Source organism: Megalopta genalis, unplaced genomic scaffold (assembly GCF_051020955.1).
Source record: "Megalopta genalis isolate 19385.01 unplaced genomic scaffold, iyMegGena1_principal scaffold0047, whole genome shotgun sequence".
NCBI classification, from domain to species: Eukaryota; Metazoa; Arthropoda; class Insecta; order Hymenoptera; family Halictidae; genus Megalopta; species Megalopta genalis.
In genome coordinates this window covers 1122501-1142737 of record NW_027476116.1, presented here as the reverse complement: position 1 = coordinate 1142737, position 20237 = coordinate 1122501, and the positions used below count along the sequence as shown (strand labels likewise).

Below are 20237 nucleotides of genomic sequence, written 5' to 3'. Positions count from 1 at the left end.
TATTCTTGCTTAACTAACGTTTCTACATAGGGATTAAGCATTTAGAACGAAATCTAATGTCAGAAAATGGCACTTTACTCTTGACATTTTTCGGTTTTTTCAATTTTCTGGAAAATCCTATCATTAGATTTTTTTAAAAATACGATATTCTTGCTTAACTGACGTTTCTACATAGGGATTAAGCATTTAGAACGAAATCTAATGTAGGAAAATGGTACTTTACTCTTGATCGGTACGTTGGGACTTGGAAAATATTCGGGCGTACGCGGCGCGCTCGGCGCTTTGAACAGCTCCGGTGTCCCCATTATTTTCGATTTACGGCTAAAATAAATTTTTCTAATTTTTTTCAATAACATATTCTTGCTTAAATAACTTTTTTACATAGGGATTAAGCATTTAGAACGATACATTGTTTAAAATAAGGGCACTTTACTCTTGACATTTTACGGTTTTTTCAATTTTCTGAAAAATCCTATCACTAGATTTTTTTAAAAATACGATATTCTTGCTTAACTAACGTTTCTACATAGGGATTAAGCATTTAGAACGAAATCTAATGTCAGAAAATGGCACTTTACTCTTGACATTTTTCGGTTTTTTCAATTTTCTGGAAAATCCTATCATTAGATTTTTTTAAAAATACGATATTCTTGCTTAACTAACGTTTCTACATAGGGATTAAGCATTTAGAACGAAATCTAATGTAGGAAAATGGTACTTTACTCTTGATCGGTACGGTGGGACTTTGAAAATATTCGGGCGTTCCAATCGCTCGTCTGTTGCATCATAGCGCGTCTCGGCGCAATCGACCGATTCGCTCGACCCATTATTTTCGATTTACGGCTAAAATAAATTTTTCTCATTTTATTCAATAACATATTCTTGCTTAGATAACTTTTTTACATAGGGATTAAGCATTTAGAACGATATAATGTTTAAAATAAGGGCACTTTACTCTTGACATTTTACGGTTTTTTCAATTTTCTGAAAAATCCTATCATTAGATTTTTTTAAAAATACGATATTCTTGCTTAACTAACGTTTCTACATAGGGATTAAGCATTTAGAACGAAATCTAATGTCAGAAAATGGCACTTTACTCTTGACATTTTTCGGTTTTTTCAATTTTCTGGAAAATCCTATCATTAGATTTTTTTAAAAATACGATATTCTTGCTTAACTAACGTTTCTACATAGGGATTAAGCATTTAGAACGAAATCTAATGTAGGAAAATGGTACTTTACTCTTGATCGGTACGGTGGGACTTTGAAAATATTCGGGCGTTCCAATCGTTCGTCTGTTGCATCATAGCGCGTCTCGGCGCAATCGACCGATTCGCTCGACCCATTATTTTCGATTTACGGCTAAAATAAATTTTTCTCATTTTATTCAATAACATATTCTTGCTTAGATAACTTTTTTACATAGGGATTAAGCATTTAGAACGATATAATGTTTAAAATAAGGGCACTTTACTCTTGACATTTTACGGTTTTTTCAATTTTCTGAAAAATCCTATCATTAGATTTTTTTAAAAATACGATATTCTTGCTTAACTAACGTTTCTACATAGGGATTAAGCATTTAGAACGAAATCTAATGTCAGAAAATGGCACTTTACTCTTGACATTTTTCGGTTTTTTCAATTTTCTGGAAAATCCTATCATTAGATTTTTTTAAAAATACGATATTCTTGCTTAACTGACGTTTCTACATAGGGATTAAGCATTTAGAACGAAATCTAATGTAGGAAAATGGTACTTTACTCTTGATCGGTACGTTGGGACTTGGAAAATATTCGGGCGTACGCGGCGCGCTCGGCGCTTTGAACAGCTCCGGTGTCCCCATTATTTTCGATTTACGGCTAAAATAAATTTTTCTAATTTTTTTCAATAACATATTCTTGCTTAAATAACTTTTTTACATAGGGATTAAGCATTTAGAACGATACATTGTTTAAAATAAGGGCACTTTACTCTTGACATTTTACGGTTTTTTCAATTTTCTGAAAAATCCTATCATTAGATTTTTTTAAAAATACGATATTCTTGCTTAACTAACGTTTCTACATAGGGATTAAGCATTTAGAACGAAATCTAATGTCAGAAAATGGCACTTTACTCTTGACATTTTTCGGTTTTTTCAATTTTCTGGAAAATCCTATCATTAGATTTTTTTAAAAATACGATATTCTTGCTTAACTAACGTTTCTACATAGGGATTAAGCATTTAGAACGAAATCTAATGTAGGAAAATGGTACTTTACTCTTGATCGGTACGGTGGGACTTTGAAAATATTCGGGCGTTCCAATCGCTCGTCTGTTGCATCATAGCGCGTCTCGGCGCAATCGACCGATTCGCTCGACCCATTATTTTCGATTTACGGCTAAAATAAATTTTTCTCATTTTATTCAATAACATATTCTTGCTTAGATAACTTTTTTACATAGGGATTAAGCATTTAGAACGATATAATGTTTAAAATAAGGGCACTTTACTCTTGACATTTTACGGATTTTTCAATTTTCTGAAAAATCCTATCATTAGATTTTTTTAAAAATACGATATTCTTGCTTAACTAACGTTTCTACATAGGGATTAAGCATTTAGAACGAAATCTAATGTCAGAAAATGGCACTTTACTCTTGACATTTTTCGGTTTTTTCAATTTTCTGGAAAATCCTATCATTAGATTTTTTTAAAAATACGATATTCTTGCTTAACTAACGTTTCTACATAGGGATTAAGCATTTAGAACGAAATCTAATGTAGGAAAATGGTACTTTACTCTTGATCGGTACGGTGGGACTTTGAAAATATTCGGGCGTTCCAATCGCTCGTCTGTTGCATCATAGCGCGTCTCGGCGCAATCGACCGATTCGCTCGACCCATTATTTTCGATTTACGGCTAAAATAAATTTTTCTCATTTTATTCAATAACATATTCTTGCTTAGATAACTTTTTTACATAGGGATTAAGCATTTAGAACGATATAATGTTTAAAATAAGGGCACTTTACTCTTGACATTTTACGGTTTTTTCAATTTTCTGAAAAATCCTATCACTAGATTTTTTTAAAAATACGATATTCTTGCTTAACTAACGTTTCTACATAGGGATTAAGCATTTAGAACGAAATCTAATGTCAGAAAATGGCACTTTACTCTTGACATTTTTCGGTTTTTTCAATTTTCTGGAAAATCCTATCATTAGATTTTTTTAAAAATACGATATTCTTGCTTAACTAACGTTTCTACATAGGGATTAAGCATTTAGAACGAAATCTAATGTAGGAAAATGGTACTTTACTCTTGATCGGTACGGTGGGACTTTGAAAATATTCGGGCGTTCCAATCGCTCGTCTGTTGCATCATAGCGCGTCTCGGCGCAATCGACCGATTCGCTCGACCCATTATTTTCGATTTACGGCTAAAATAAATTTTTCTAATTTTTTTCAATAACATATTCTTGCTTAAATAACTTTTTTACATAGGGATTAAGCATTTAGAACGATACATTGTTTAAAATAAGGGCACTTTACTCTTGACATTTTACGGTTTTTTCAATTTTCTGAAAAATCCTATCATTAGATTTTTTTAAAAATACGATGTTCTTGCTTAACTAACGTTTCTACATAGGGATTAAGCATTTAGAACGAAATCTAATGTAGGAAAATGGTACTTTACTCTTGATCGGTACGGTGGGACTTTGAAAATATTCGGGCGTTCCAATCGCTCGTCTGTTGCATCATAGCGCGTCTCGGCGCAATCGACCGATTCGCTCGACCCATTATTTTCGATTTACGGCTAAAATAAATTTTTCTCATTTTATTCAATAACATATTCTTGCTTAGATAACTTTTTTACATAGGGATTAAGCATTTAGAACGATATAATGTTTAAAATAAGGGCACTTTACTCTTGACATTTTACGGTTTTTTCAATTTTCTGAAAAATCCTATCACTAGATTTTTTTAAAAATACGATATTCTTGCTTAACTAACGTTTCTACATAGGGATTAAGCATTTAGAACGAAATCTAATGTCAGAAAATGGCACTTTACTCTTGACATTTTTCGGTTTTTTCAATTTTCTGGAAAATCCTATCATTAGATTTTTTTAAAAATACGATATTCTTGCTTAACTAACGTTTCTACATAGGGATTAAGCATTTAGAACGAAATCTAATGTAGGAAAATGGTACTTTACTCTTGATCGGTACGGTGGGACTTTGAAAATATTCGGGCGTTCCAATCGTTCGTCTGTTGCATCATAGCGCGTCTCGGCGCAATCGACCGATTCGCTCGACCCATTATTTTCGATTTACGGCTAAAATAAATTTTTCTCATTTTATTCAATAACATATTCTTGCTTAGATAACTTTTTTACATAGGGATTAAGCATTTAGAACGATATAATGTTTAAAATAAGGGCACTTTACTCTTGACATTTTACGGTTTTTTCAATTTTCTGAAAAATCCTATCATTAGATTTTTTTAAAAATACGATATTCTTGCTTAACTAACGTTTCTACATAGGGATTAAGCATTTAGAACGAAATCTAATGTCAGAAAATGGCACTTTACTCTTGACATTTTTCGGTTTTTTCAATTTTCTGGAAAATCCTATCATTAGATTTTTTTAAAAATACGATATTCTTGCTTAACTGACGTTTCTACATAGGGATTAAGCATTTAGAACGAAATCTAATGTAGGAAAATGGTACTTTACTCTTGATCGGTACGTTGGGACTTGGAAAATATTCGGGCGTACGCGGCGCGCTCGGCGCTTTGAACAGCTCCGGTGTCCCCATTATTTTCGATTTACGGCTAAAATAAATTTTTCTAATTTTTTTCAATAACATATTCTTGCTTAAATAACTTTTTTACATAGGGATTAAGCATTTAGAACGATACATTGTTTAAAATAAGGGCACTTTACTCTTGACATTTTACGGTTTTTTCAATTTTCTGAAAAATCCTATCACTAGATTTTTTTAAAAATACGATATTCTTGCTTAACTAACGTTTCTACATAGGGATTAAGCATTTAGAACGAAATCTAATGTCAGAAAATGGCACTTTACTCTTGACATTTTTCGGTTTTTTCAATTTTCTGGAAAATCCTATCATTAGATTTTTTTAAAAATACGATATTCTTGCTTAACTAACGTTTCTACATAGGGATTAAGCATTTAGAACGAAATCTAATGTAGGAAAATGGTACTTTACTCTTGATCGGTACGGTGGGACTTTGAAAATATTCGGGCGTTCCAATCGCTCGTCTGTTGCATCATAGCGCGTCTCGGCGCAATCGACCGATTCGCTCGACCCATTATTTTCGATTTACGGCTAAAATAAATTTTTCTCATTTTATTCAATAACATATTCTTGCTTAGATAACTTTTTTACATAGGGATTAAGCATTTAGAACGATATAATGTTTAAAATAAGGGCACTTTACTCTTGACATTTTACGGTTTTTTCAATTTTCTGAAAAATCCTATCATTAGATTTTTTTAAAAATACGATATTCTTGCTTAACTAACGTTTCTACATAGGGATTAAGCATTTAGAACGAAATCTAATGTCAGAAAATGGCACTTTACTCTTGACATTTTTCGGTTTTTTCAATTTTCTGGAAAATCCTATCATTAGATTTTTTTAAAAATACGATATTCTTGCTTAACTAACGTTTCTACATAGGGATTAAGCATTTAGAACGAAATCTAATGTAGGAAAATGGTACTTTACTCTTGATCGGTACGGTGGGACTTTGAAAATATTCGGGCGTTCCAATCGTTCGTCTGTTGCATCATAGCGCGTCTCGGCGCAATCGACCGATTCGCTCGACCCATTATTTTCGATTTACGGCTAAAATAAATTTTTCTCATTTTATTCAATAACATATTCTTGCTTAGATAACTTTTTTACATAGGGATTAAGCATTTAGAACGATATAATGTTTAAAATAAGGGCACTTTACTCTTGACATTTTACGGTTTTTTCAATTTTCTGAAAAATCCTATCATTAGATTTTTTTAAAAATACGATATTCTTGCTTAACTAACGTTTCTACATAGGGATTAAGCATTTAGAACGAAATCTAATGTCAGAAAATGGCACTTTACTCTTGACATTTTTCGGTTTTTTCAATTTTCTGGAAAATCCTATCATTAGATTTTTTTAAAAATACGATATTCTTGCTTAACTGACGTTTCTACATAGGGATTAAGCATTTAGAACGAAATCTAATGTAGGAAAATGGTACTTTACTCTTGATCGGTACGTTGGGACTTGGAAAATATTCGGGCGTACGCGGCGCGCTCGGCGCTTTGAACAGCTCCGGTGTCCCCATTATTTTCGATTTACGGCTAAAATAAATTTTTCTAATTTTTTTCAATAACATATTCTTGCTTAAATAACTTTTTTACATAGGGATTAAGCATTTAGAACGATACATTGTTTAAAATAAGGGCACTTTACTCTTGACATTTTACGGTTTTTTCAATTTTCTGAAAAATCCTATCATTAGATTTTTTTAAAAATACGATATTCTTGCTTAACTAACGTTTCTACATAGGGATTAAGCATTTAGAACGAAATCTAATGTCAGAAAATGGCACTTTACTCTTGACATTTTTCGGTTTTTTCAATTTTCTGGAAAATCCTATCATTAGATTTTTTTAAAAATACGATATTCTTGCTTAACTAACGTTTCTACATAGGGATTAAGCATTTAGAACGAAATCTAATGTAGGAAAATGGTACTTTACTCTTGATCGGTACGGTGGGACTTTGAAAATATTCGGGCGTTCCAATCGCTCGTCTGTTGCATCATAGCGCGTCTCGGCGCAATCGACCGATTCGCTCGACCCATTATTTTCGATTTACGGCTAAAATAAATTTTTCTCATTTTATTCAATAACATATTCTTGCTTAGATAACTTTTTTACATAGGGATTAAGCATTTAGAACGATATAATGTTTAAAATAAGGGCACTTTACTCTTGACATTTTACGGATTTTTCAATTTTCTGAAAAATCCTATCATTAGATTTTTTTAAAAATACGATATTCTTGCTTAACTAACGTTTCTACATAGGGATTAAGCATTTAGAACGAAATCTAATGTCAGAAAATGGCACTTTACTCTTGACATTTTTCGGTTTTTTCAATTTTCTGGAAAATCCTATCATTAGATTTTTTTAAAAATACGATATTCTTGCTTAACTAACGTTTCTACATAGGGATTAAGCATTTAGAACGAAATCTAATGTAGGAAAATGGTACTTTACTCTTGATCGGTACGGTGGGACTTTGAAAATATTCGGGCGTTCCAATCGCTCGTCTGTTGCATCATAGCGCGTCTCGGCGCAATCGACCGATTCGCTCGACCCATTATTTTCGATTTACGGCTAAAATAAATTTTTCTCATTTTATTCAATAACATATTCTTGCTTAGATAACTTTTTTACATAGGGATTAAGCATTTAGAACGATATAATGTTTAAAATAAGGGCACTTTACTCTTGACATTTTACGGTTTTTTCAATTTTCTGAAAAATCCTATCACTAGATTTTTTTAAAAATACGATATTCTTGCTTAACTAACGTTTCTACATAGGGATTAAGCATTTAGAACGAAATCTAATGTCAGAAAATGGCACTTTACTCTTGACATTTTTCGGTTTTTTCAATTTTCTGGAAAATCCTATCATTAGATTTTTTTAAAAATACGATATTCTTGCTTAACTAACGTTTCTACATAGGGATTAAGCATTTAGAACGAAATCTAATGTAGGAAAATGGTACTTTACTCTTGATCGGTACGGTGGGACTTTGAAAATATTCGGGCGTTCCAATCGTTCGTCTGTTGCATCATAGCGCGTCTCGGCGCAATCGACCGATTCGCTCGACCCATTATTTTCGATTTACGGCTAAAATAAATTTTTCTCATTTTATTCAATAACATATTCTTGCTTAGATAACTTTTTTACATAGGGATTAAGCATTTAGAACGATATAATGTTTAAAATAAGGGCACTTTACTCTTGACATTTTACGGTTTTTTCAATTTTCTGAAAAATCCTATCATTAGATTTTTTTAAAAATACGATATTCTTGCTTAACTAACGTTTCTACATAGGGATTAAGCATTTAGAACGAAATCTAATGTCAGAAAATGGCACTTTACTCTTGACATTTTTCGGTTTTTTCAATTTTCTGGAAAATCCTATCATTAGATTTTTTTAAAAATACGATATTCTTGCTTAACTGACGTTTCTACATAGGGATTAAGCATTTAGAACGAAATCTAATGTAGGAAAATGGTACTTTACTCTTGATCGGTACGTTGGGACTTGGAAAATATTCGGGCGTACGCGGCGCGCTCGGCGCTTTGAACAGCTCCGGTGTCCCCATTATTTTCGATTTACGGCTAAAATAAATTTTTCTAATTTTTTTCAATAACATATTCTTGCTTAAATAACTTTTTTACATAGGGATTAAGCATTTAGAACGAAATCTAATGTAGGAAAATGGTACTTTACTCTTGATCGGTACGTTGGGACTTGGAAAATATTCGGGCGTACGCGGCGCGCTCGGCGCTTTGAACAGCTCCGGTGTCCCCATTATTTTCGATTTACGGCTAAAATAAATTTTTCTAATTTTTTTCAATAACATATTCTTGCTTAAATAACTTTTTTACATAGGGATTAAGCATTTAGAACGATACATTGTTTAAAATAAGGGCACTTTACTCTTGACATTTTACGGTTTTTTCAATTTTCTGAAAAATCCTATCATTAGATTTTTTTAAAAATACGATATTCTTGCTTAACTAACGTTTCTACATAGGGATTAAGCATTTAGAACGAAATCTAATGTCAGAAAATGGCACTTTACTCTTGACATTTTTCGGTTTTTTCAATTTTCTGGAAAATCCTATCATTAGATTTTTTTAAAAATACGATATTCTTGCTTAACTAACGTTTCTACATAGGGATTAAGCATTTAGAACGAAATCTAATGTAGGAAAATGGTACTTTACTCTTGATCGGTACGGTGGGACTTTGAAAATATTCGGGCGTTCCAATCGTTCGTCTGTTGCATCATAGCGCGTCTCGGCGCAATCGACCGATTCGCTCGACCCATTATTTTCGATTTACGGCTAAAATAAATTTTTCTCATTTTATTCAATAACATATTCTTGCTTAGATAACTTTTTTACATAGGGATTAAGCATTTAGAACGATATAATGTTTAAAATAAGGGCACTTTACTCTTGACATTTTACGGTTTTTTCAATTTTCTGAAAAATCCTATCATTAGATTTTTTTAAAAATACGATATTCTTGCTTAACTAACGTTTCTACATAGGGATTAAGCATTTAGAACGAAATCTAATGTCAGAAAATGGCACTTTACTCTTGACATTTTTCGGTTTTTTCAATTTTCTGGAAAATCCTATCATTAGATTTTTTTAAAAATACGATATTCTTGCTTAACTGACGTTTCTACATAGGGATTAAGCATTTAGAACGAAATCTAATGTAGGAAAATGGTACTTTACTCTTGATCGGTACGTTGGGACTTGGAAAATATTCGGGCGTACGCGGCGCGCTCGGCGCTTTGAACAGCTCCGGTGTCCCCATTATTTTCGATTTACGGCTAAAATAAATTTTTCTAATTTTTTTCAATAACATATTCTTGCTTAAATAACTTTTTTACATAGGGATTAAGCATTTAGAACGATACATTGTTTAAAATAAGGGCACTTTACTCTTGACATTTTACGGTTTTTTCAATTTTCTGAAAAATCCTATCATTAGATTTTTTTAAAAATACGATATTCTTGCTTAACTAACGTTTCTACATAGGGATTAAGCATTTAGAACGAAATCTAATGTCAGAAAATGGCACTTTACTCTTGACATTTTTCGGTTTTTTCAATTTTCTGGAAAATCCTATCATTAGATTTTTTTAAAAATACGATATTCTTGCTTAACTAACGTTTCTACATAGGGATTAAGCATTTAGAACGAAATCTAATGTAGGAAAATGGTACTTTACTCTTGATCGGTACGTTGGGACTTAGAAAATATTCGGCCGTACGCGGCGCGTCTCGGCGCTTCGAACAGCTCCGGTGTCCCCATTATTTTCGATTTACGGCTAAAATAAATTTTTCTAATTTTTTTCAATAACATATTCTTGCTTAAATAACTTTTTTACATAGGGATTAAGCATTTAGAACGATACATTGTTTAAAATAAGGGCACTTTACTCTTGACATTTTACGGTTTTTTCAATTTTCTGAAAAATCCTATCATTAGATTTTTTTAAAAATACGATATTCTTGCTTAACTAACGTTTCTACATAGGGATTAAGCATTTAGAACGAAATCTAATGTCAGAAAATGGCACTTTACTCTTGACATTTTTCGGTTTTTTCAATTTTCTGGAAAATCCTATCATTAGATTTTTTTAAAAATACGATATTCTTGCTTAACTAACGTTTCTACATAGGGATTAAGCATTTAGAACGAAATCTAATGTAGGAAAATGGTACTTTACTCTTGATCGGTACGGTGGGACTTTGAAAATATTCGGGCGTTCCAATCGCTCGTCTGTTGCATCATAGCGCGTCTCGGCGCAATCGACCGATTCGCTCGACCCATTATTTTCGATTTACGGCTAAAATAAATTTTTCTCATTTTATTCAATAACATATTCTTGCTTAGATAACTTTTTTACATAGGGATTAAGCATTTAGAACGATATAATGTTTAAAATAAGGGCACTTTACTCTTGACATTTTACGGTTTTTTCAATTTTCTGAAAAATCCTATCATTAGATTTTTTTAAAAATACGATATTCTTGCTTAACTAACGTTTCTACATAGGGATTAAGCATTTAGAACGAAATCTAATGTCAGAAAATGGCACTTTACTCTTGACATTTTTCGGTTTTTTCAATTTTCTGGAAAATCCTATCATTAGATTTTTTTAAAAATACGATATTCTTGCTTAACTAACGTTTCTACATAGGGATTAAGCATTTAGAACGAAATCTAATGTAGGAAAATGGTACTTTACTCTTGATCGGTACGGTGGGACTTTGAAAATATTCGGGCGTTCCAATCGTTCGTCTGTTGCATCATAGCGCGTCTCGGCGCAATCGACCGATTCGCTCGACCCATTATTTTCGATTTACGGCTAAAATAAATTTTTCTCATTTTATTCAATAACATATTCTTGCTTAGATAACTTTTTTACATAGGGATTAAGCATTTAGAACGATATAATGTTTAAAATAAGGGCACTTTACTCTTGACATTTTACGGTTTTTTCAATTTTCTGAAAAATCCTATCATTAGATTTTTTTAAAAATACGATATTCTTGCTTAACTAACGTTTCTACATAGGGATTAAGCATTTAGAACGAAATCTAATGTCAGAAAATGGCACTTTACTCTTGACATTTTTCGGTTTTTTCAATTTTCTGGAAAATCCTATCATTAGATTTTTTTAAAAATACGATATTCTTGCTTAACTGACGTTTCTACATAGGGATTAAGCATTTAGAACGAAATCTAATGTAGGAAAATGGTACTTTACTCTTGATCGGTACGTTGGGACTTGGAAAATATTCGGGCGTACGCGGCGCGCTCGGCGCTTTGAACAGCTCCGGTGTCCCCATTATTTTCGATTTACGGCTAAAATAAATTTTTCTAATTTTTTTCAATAACATATTCTTGCTTAAATAACTTTTTTACATAGGGATTAAGCATTTAGAACGATACATTGTTTAAAATAAGGGCACTTTACTCTTGACATTTTACGGTTTTTTCAATTTTCTGAAAAATCCTATCATTAGATTTTTTTAAAAATACGATATTCTTGCTTAACTAACGTTTCTACATAGGGATTAAGCATTTAGAACGAAATCTAATGTCAGAAAATGGCACTTTACTCTTGACATTTTTCGGTTTTTTCAATTTTCTGGAAAATCCTATCATTAGATTTTTTTAAAAATACGATATTCTTGCTTAACTAACGTTTCTACATAGGGATTAAGCATTTAGAACGAAATCTAATGTAGGAAAATGGTACTTTACTCTTGATCGGTACGGTGGGACTTTGAAAATATTCGGGCGTTCCAATCGCTCGTCTGTTGCATCATAGCGCGTCTCGGCGCAATCGACCGATTCGCTCGACCCATTATTTTCGATTTACGGCTAAAATAAATTTTTCTCATTTTATTCAATAACATATTCTTGCTTAGATAACTTTTTTACATAGGGATTAAGCATTTAGAACGATATAATGTTTAAAATAAGGGCACTTTACTCTTGACATTTTACGGTTTTTTCAATTTTCTGAAAAATCCTATCATTAGATTTTTTTAAAAATACGATATTCTTGCTTAACTAACGTTTCTACATAGGGATTAAGCATTTAGAACGAAATCTAATGTCAGAAAATGGCACTTTACTCTTGACATTTTTCGGTTTTTTCAATTTTCTGGAAAATCCTATCATTAGATTTTTTTAAAAATACGATATTCTTGCTTAACTAACGTTTCTACATAGGGATTAAGCATTTAGAACGAAATCTAATGTAGGAAAATGGTACTTTACTCTTGATCGGTACGGTGGGACTTTGAAAATATTCGGGCGTTCCAATCGTTCGTCTGTTGCATCATAGCGCGTCTCGGCGCAATCGACCGATTCGCTCGACCCATTATTTTCGATTTACGGCTAAAATAAATTTTTCTCATTTTATTCAATAACATATTCTTGCTTAGATAACTTTTTTACATAGGGATTAAGCATTTAGAACGATATAATGTTTAAAATAAGGGCACTTTACTCTTGACATTTTACGGTTTTTTCAATTTTCTGAAAAATCCTATCATTAGATTTTTTTAAAAATACGATATTCTTGCTTAACTAACGTTTCTACATAGGGATTAAGCATTTAGAACGAAATCTAATGTCAGAAAATGGCAATTTACTCTTGACATTTTTCGGTTTTTTCAATTTTCTGGAAAATCCTATCATTAGATTTTTTTAAAAATACGATATTCTTGCTTAACTGACGTTTCTACATAGGGATTAAGCATTTAGAACGAAATCTAATGTAGGAAAATGGTACTTTACTCTTGATCGGTACGTTGGGACTTGGAAAATATTCGGGCGTACGCGGCGCGCTCGGCGCTTTGAACAGCTCCGGTGTCCCCATTATTTTCGATTTACGGCTAAAATAAATTTTTCTAATTTTTTTCAACAACATATTCTTGCTTAAATAACTTTTTTACATAGGGATTAAGCATTTAGAACGATACATTGTTTAAAATAAGGGCACTTTACTCTTGACATTTTACGGTTTTTTCAATTTTCTGAAAAATCCTATCATTAGATTTTTTTAAAAATACGATATTCTTGCTTAACTAACGTTTCTACATAGGGATTAAGCATTTAGAACGAAATCTAATGTCAGAAAATGGCACTTTACTCTTGACATTTTTCGGTTTTTTCAATTTTCTGGAAAATCCTATCATTAGATTTTTTTAAAAATACGATATTCTTGCTTAACTAACGTTTCTACATAGGGATTAAGCATTTAGAACGAAATCTAATGTAGGAAAATGGTACTTTACTCTTGATCGGTACGGTGGGACTTTGAAAATATTCGGGCGTTCCAATCGCTCGTCTGTTGCATCATAGCGCGTCTCGGCGCAATCGACCGATTCGCTCGACCCATTATTTTCGATTTACGGCTAAAATAAATTTTTCTCATTTTATTCAATAACATATTCTTGCTTAGATAACTTTTTTACATAGGGATTAAGCATTTAGAACGATATAATGTTTAAAATAAGGGCACTTTACTCTTGACATTTTACGGTTTTTTCAATTTTCTGAAAAATCCTATCATTAGATTTTTTTAAAAATACGATATTCTTGCTTAACTAACGTTTCTACATAGGGATTAAGCATTTAGAACGAAATCTAATGTCAGAAAATGGCACTTTACTCTTGACATTTTTCGGTTTTTTCAATTTTCTGGAAAATCCTATCATTAGATTTTTTTAAAAATACGATATTCTTGCTTAACTGACGTTTCTACATAGGGATTAAGCATTTAGAACGAAATCTAATGTAGGAAAATGGTACTTTACTCTTGATCGGTACGTTGGGACTTGGAAAATATTCGGGCGTACGCGGCGCGCTCGGCGCTTTGAACAGCTCCGGTGTCCCCATTATTTTCGATTTACGGCTAAAATAAATTTTTCTAATTTTTTTCAATAACATATTCTTGCTTAAATAACTTTTTTACATAGGGATTAAGCATTTAGAACGAAATCTAATGTAGGAAAATGGTACTTTACTCTTGATCGGTACGTTGGGACTTGGAAAATATTCGGGCGTACGCGGCGCGCTCGGCGCTTTGAACAGCTCCGGTGTCCCCATTATTTTCGATTTACGGCTAAAATAAATTTTTCTAATTTTTTTCAATAACATATTCTTGCTTAAATAACTTTTTTACATAGGGATTAAGCATTTAGAACGATACATTGTTTAAAATAAGGGCACTTTACTCTTGACATTTTACGGTTTTTTCAATTTTCTGAAAAATCCTATCATTAGATTTTTTTAAAAATACGATATTCTTGCTTAACTAACGTTTCTACATAGGGATTAAGCATTTAGAACGAAATCTAATGTCAGAAAATGGCACTTTACTCTTGACATTTTTCGGTTTTTTCAATTTTCTGGAAAATCCTATCATTAGATTTTTTTAAAAATACGATATTCTTGCTTAACTAACGTTTCTACATAGGGATTAAGCATTTAGAACGAAATCTAATGTAGGAAAATGGTACTTTACTCTTGATCGGTACGGTGGGACTTTGAAAATATTCGGGCGTTCCAATCGTTCGTCTGTTGCATCATAGCGCGTCTCGGCGCAATCGACCGATTCGCTCGACCCATTATTTTCGATTTACGGCTAAAATAAATTTTTCTCATTTTATTCAATAACATATTCTTGCTTAGATAACTTTTTTACATAGGGATTAAGCATTTAGAACGATATAATGTTTAAAATAAGGGCACTTTACTCTTGACATTTTACGGTTTTTTCAATTTTCTGAAAAATCCTATCATTAGATTTTTTTAAAAATACGATATTCTTGCTTAACTAACGTTTCTACATAGGGATTAAGCATTTAGAACGAAATCTAATGTCAGAAAATGGCACTTTACTCTTGACATTTTTCGGTTTTTTCAATTTTCTGGAAAATCCTATCATTAGATTTTTTTAAAAATACGATATTCTTGCTTAACTGACGTTTCTACATAGGGATTAAGCATTTAGAACGAAATCTAATGTAGGAAAATGGTACTTTACTCTTGATCGGTACGTTGGGACTTGGAAAATATTCGGGCGTACGCGGCGCGCTCGGCGCTTTGAACAGCTCCGGTGTCCCCATTATTTTCGATTTACGGCTAAAATAAATTTTTCTAATTTTTTTCAATAACATATTCTTGCTTAAATAACTTTTTTACATAGGGATTAAGCATTTAGAACGATACATTGTTTAAAATAAGGGCACTTTACTCTTGACATTTTACGGTTTTTTCAATTTTCTGAAAAATCCTATCATTAGATTTTTTTAAAAATACGATATTCTTGCTTAACTAACGTTTCTACATAGGGATTAAGCATTTAGAACGAAATCTAATGTCAGAAAATGGCACTTTACTCTTGACATTTTTCGGTTTTTTCAATTTTCTGGAAAATCCTATCATTAGATTTTTTTAAAAATACGATATTCTTGCTTAACTAACGTTTCTACATAGGGATTAAGCATTTAGAACGAAATCTAATGTAGGAAAATGGTACTTTACTCTTGATCGGTACGGTGGGACTTTGAAAATATTCGGGCGTTCCAATCGCTCGTCTGTTGCATCATAGCGCGTCTCGGCGCAATCGACCGATTCGCTCGACCCATTATTTTCGATTTACGGCTAAAATAAATTTTTCTCATTTTATTCAATAACATATTCTTGCTTAGATAACTTTTTTACATAGGGATTAAGCATTTAGAACGATATAATGTTTAAAATAAGGGCACTTTACTCTTGACATTTTACGGTTTTTTCAATTTTCTGAAAAATCCTATCATTAGATTTTTTTAAAAATACGATATTCTTGCTTAACTAACGTTTCTACATAGGGATTAAGCATTTAGAACGAAATCTAATGTAGGAAAATGGTACTTTACTCTTGATCGGTACGGTGGGACTTTGAAAATATTCGGGCGTTCCAATCGCTCGTCTGTTGCATCATAGCGCGTCTCGGCGCAATCGACCGATTCGCTCGACCCATTATTTTCGATTTACGGCTAAAATAAATTTTTCTCATTTTATTCAATAACATATTCTTGCTTAGATAACTTTTTTACATAGGGATTAAGCATTTAGAACGATATAATGTTTAAAATAAGGGCACTTTACTCTTGACATTTTACGGTTTTTTCAATTTTCTGAAAAATCCTATCATTAGATTTTTTTAAAAATACGATATTCTTGCTTAACTAACGTTTCTACATAGGGATTAAGCATTTAGAACGAAATCTAATGTCAGAAAATGGCACTTTACTCTTGACATTTTTCGGTTTTTTCAATTTTCTGGAAAATCCTATCATTAGATTTTTTTAAAAATACGATATTCTTGCTTAACTGACGTTTCTACATAGGGATTAAGCATTTAGAACGAAATCTAATGTAGGAAAATGGTACTTTACTCTTGATCGGTACGTTGGGACTTGGAAAATATTCGGGCGTACGCGGCGCGCTCGGCGCTTTGAACAGCTCCGGTGTCCCCATTATTTTCGATTTACGGCTAAAATAAATTTTTCTAATTTTTTTCAATAACATATTCTTGCTTAAATAACTTTTTTACATAGGGATTAAGCATTTAGAACGAAATCTAATGTAGGAAAATGGTACTTTACTCTTGATCGGTACGTTGGGACTTGGAAAATATTCGGGCGTACGCGGCGCGCTCGGCGCTTTGAACAGCTCCGGTGTCCCCATTATTTTCGATTTACGGCTAAAATAAATTTTTCTAATTTTTTTCAATAACATATTCTTGCTTAAATAACTTTTTTACATAGGGATTAAGCATTTAGAACGATACATTGTTTAAAATAAGGGCACTTTACTCTTGACATTTTACGGTTTTTTCAATTTTCTGAAAAATCCTATCATTAGATTTTTTTAAAAATACGATATTCTTGCTTAACTAACGTTTCTACATAGGGATTAAGCATTTAGAACGAAATCTAATGTCAGAAAATGGCACTTTACTCTTGACATTTTTCGGTTTTTTCAATTTTCTGGAAAATCCTATCATTAGATTTTTTTAAAAATACGATATTCTTGCTTAACTAACGTTTCTACATAGGGATTAAGCATTTAGAACGAAATCTAATGTAGGAAAATGGTACTTTACTCTTGATCGGTACGGTGGGACTTTGAAAATATTCGGGCGTTCCAATCGTTCGTCTGTTGCATCATAGCGCGTCTCGGCGCAATCGACCGATTCGCTCGACCCATTATTTTCGATTTACGGCTAAAATAAATTTTTCTCATTTTATTCAATAACATATTCTTGCTTAGATAACTTTTTTACATAGGGATTAAGCATTTAGAACGATATAATGTTTAAAATAAGGGCACTTTACTCTTGACATTTTACGGTTTTTTCAATTTTCTGAAAAATCCTATCATTAGATTTTTTTAAAAATACGATATTCTTGCTTAACTAACGTTTCTACATAGGGATTAAGCATTTAGAACGAAATCTAATGTCAGAAAATGGCACTTTACTCTTGACATTTTTCGGTTTTTTCAATTTTCTGGAAAATCCTATCATTAGATTTTTTTAAAAATACGATATTCTTGCTTAACTGACGTTTCTACATAGGGATTAAGCATTTAGAACGAAATCTAATGTAGGAAAATGGTACTTTACTCTTGATCGGTACGTTGGGACTTGGAAAATATTCGGGCGTACGCGGCGCGCTCGGCGCTTTGAACAGCTCCGGTGTCCCCATTATTTTCGATTTACGGCTAAAATAAATTTTTCTAATTTTTTTCAATAACATATTCTTGCTTAAATAACTTTTTTACATAGGGATTAAGCATTTAGAACGATACATTGTTTAAAATAAGGGCACTTTACTCTTGACATTTTACGGTTTTTTCAATTTTCTGAAAAATCCTATCATTAGATTTTTTTAAAAATACGATATTCTTGCTTAACTAACGTTTCTACATAGGGATTAAGCATTTAGAACGAAATCTAATGTCAGAAAATGGCACTTTACTCTTGACATTTTTCGGTTTTTTCAATTTTCTGGAAAATCCTATCATTAGATTTTTTTAAAAATACGATATTCTTGCTTAACTAACGTTTCTACATAGGGATTAAGCATTTAGAACGAAATCTAATGTAGGAAAATGGTACTTTAATCTTGATCGGTACGTTGGGACTTAGAAAATATTCGGCCGTACGCGGCGCGTCTCGGCGCTTCGAACAGCTCCGGTGTCCCCATTATTTTCGATTTACGGCTAAAATAAATTTTTCTAATTTTTTTCAATTACATATTCTTGCTTAAATAACTTTTTTACATAGGGATTAAGCATTTAGAACGACATGTTGTTTAAAATAATGGTACTTTACTCTTGTGATTTTTCGGTTTTTTTTGATTATTTTGAAAAATAAATTTTTGTAATTTTTTTAAATACGATATTCGTGATCAGTGAACGATTTCACATATGGATTAAGCATTTAGAATCGTGCGGACGCGTTATTAAAAAAGTTTACTCGATGCGATGGGACTTTAAAGAGTTTGTGAAAATTTTCATATTGGGAAAAAATGTGTAATTTTTTGTCTAGTTTACGGTAGTGTAATTTATTTTAATGTTTACTATAAATTTTTTTTTCGTTCGTTCACGCGCTATGTTACAACAGCACGGCCGGGCGGTCTGTTGCCGCGGCGGTTTACACTCGTAAGCGCGCGTGCTATCTCTATAAGAGATACACGGTCCGTGCGAGGCGGACGGAGCAGAGCGGGTTTTGGGCCAATTCTACGATCTCGGTCGAGAAGCTGTCTCAGAGCTCCTTCGGGGCTTCAGTCCTGACTGTTTCGTGCCGTTTACGTTACGGACTTTTCTCCACACAGCGTGGCCACGGGTCGGTGTCTTTGACCGAATGGCCCATATGTGGCAAGCCCTACGGGGTTGGTTACCCGTATGCACTTTGTATGTATACTCGTACTCACTGAGCAATCGACTCTTCTGTCCGAGCGATGGAAAAATTTTTTAAAATGCATCTGTAAGATTTGGAAGCAAATCGTACCAATTGAAAACTGTGGCTAAAATGAATAGCCCAGTGGAGAGAGAAAACTATCAAAAAACTGATTTTTTAAATCAAGAGGTGTCAGAAATCGAAATGCCTAGCGCGAGCGGAAGAACACGCTTTCTCGCCAGTCCAGCATGTGTCCTGTCCGTTCTTCCTCGGCTTGCCGATTTTGCCCAGATCAGAGGTTTCGTGCTTCCGGCGGTCAGAAGATCAGCGTGAGCGTACGCGCTTCCACGACTATGGCATCACCCATGTACTTTTTCCTTTGAATATATTTGAGTACATAAAAAATATTAAAACATATAGAGAGAACTGTGTCTTGGATCTTAAAAATTTGTCAATAGCGATGATATATTATTACTTAACTTGAAGTATTTGTACGTTTTAGCTGGGACGTACATTTATCTTACAAGATGTTAATAGCGAGACTCTTGAAGATAAAATTATCTTGTGATTTTATGAAGGCAAAGATAGAAACGTACGAAGCTGGCGTACGTAGAAAAATGTGATTTTACGATAGAACAAAAATATAATACGTACGTTTTTGGGCGTACGGTAAAATATCTGTATGGTAGAAAAATGAAAGAAATTGAGCGTTAAAGAAGATATGTTACAAGCGCGGAATGTGGCAAAACTTGTACATATTTGAAAGAGAAAAGTGGTGTGTCGACCTGACATATATATATGAAACAGGCGACGATGGAAAAGGATTTAAATTTTGTCCATTTTATATATACATATTGTATAGTTCCCTGGTTGATCCTGCCAGTAGTCATATGCTTGTCTCAAAGATTAAG

The 20237-nt window shown here is 32.7% G+C and overlaps 1 non-coding gene across 1 annotated transcript in view; it reads left to right on the top strand.

Moving 5' to 3' along the window:
- Window positions 1-20189: 20189 nt before the first annotated feature.
- The window catches only part of LOC143261343 (small subunit ribosomal RNA), a 1921-nt gene continuing 1873 nt past the window's right edge, over window positions 20190-20237 (top strand). The window contains exon 1 of the ribosomal RNA XR_013035487.1: window positions 20190-20237. This exon is cut by the window's right edge and continues 1873 nt beyond it. This is a non-coding gene — a ribosomal RNA (small subunit ribosomal RNA).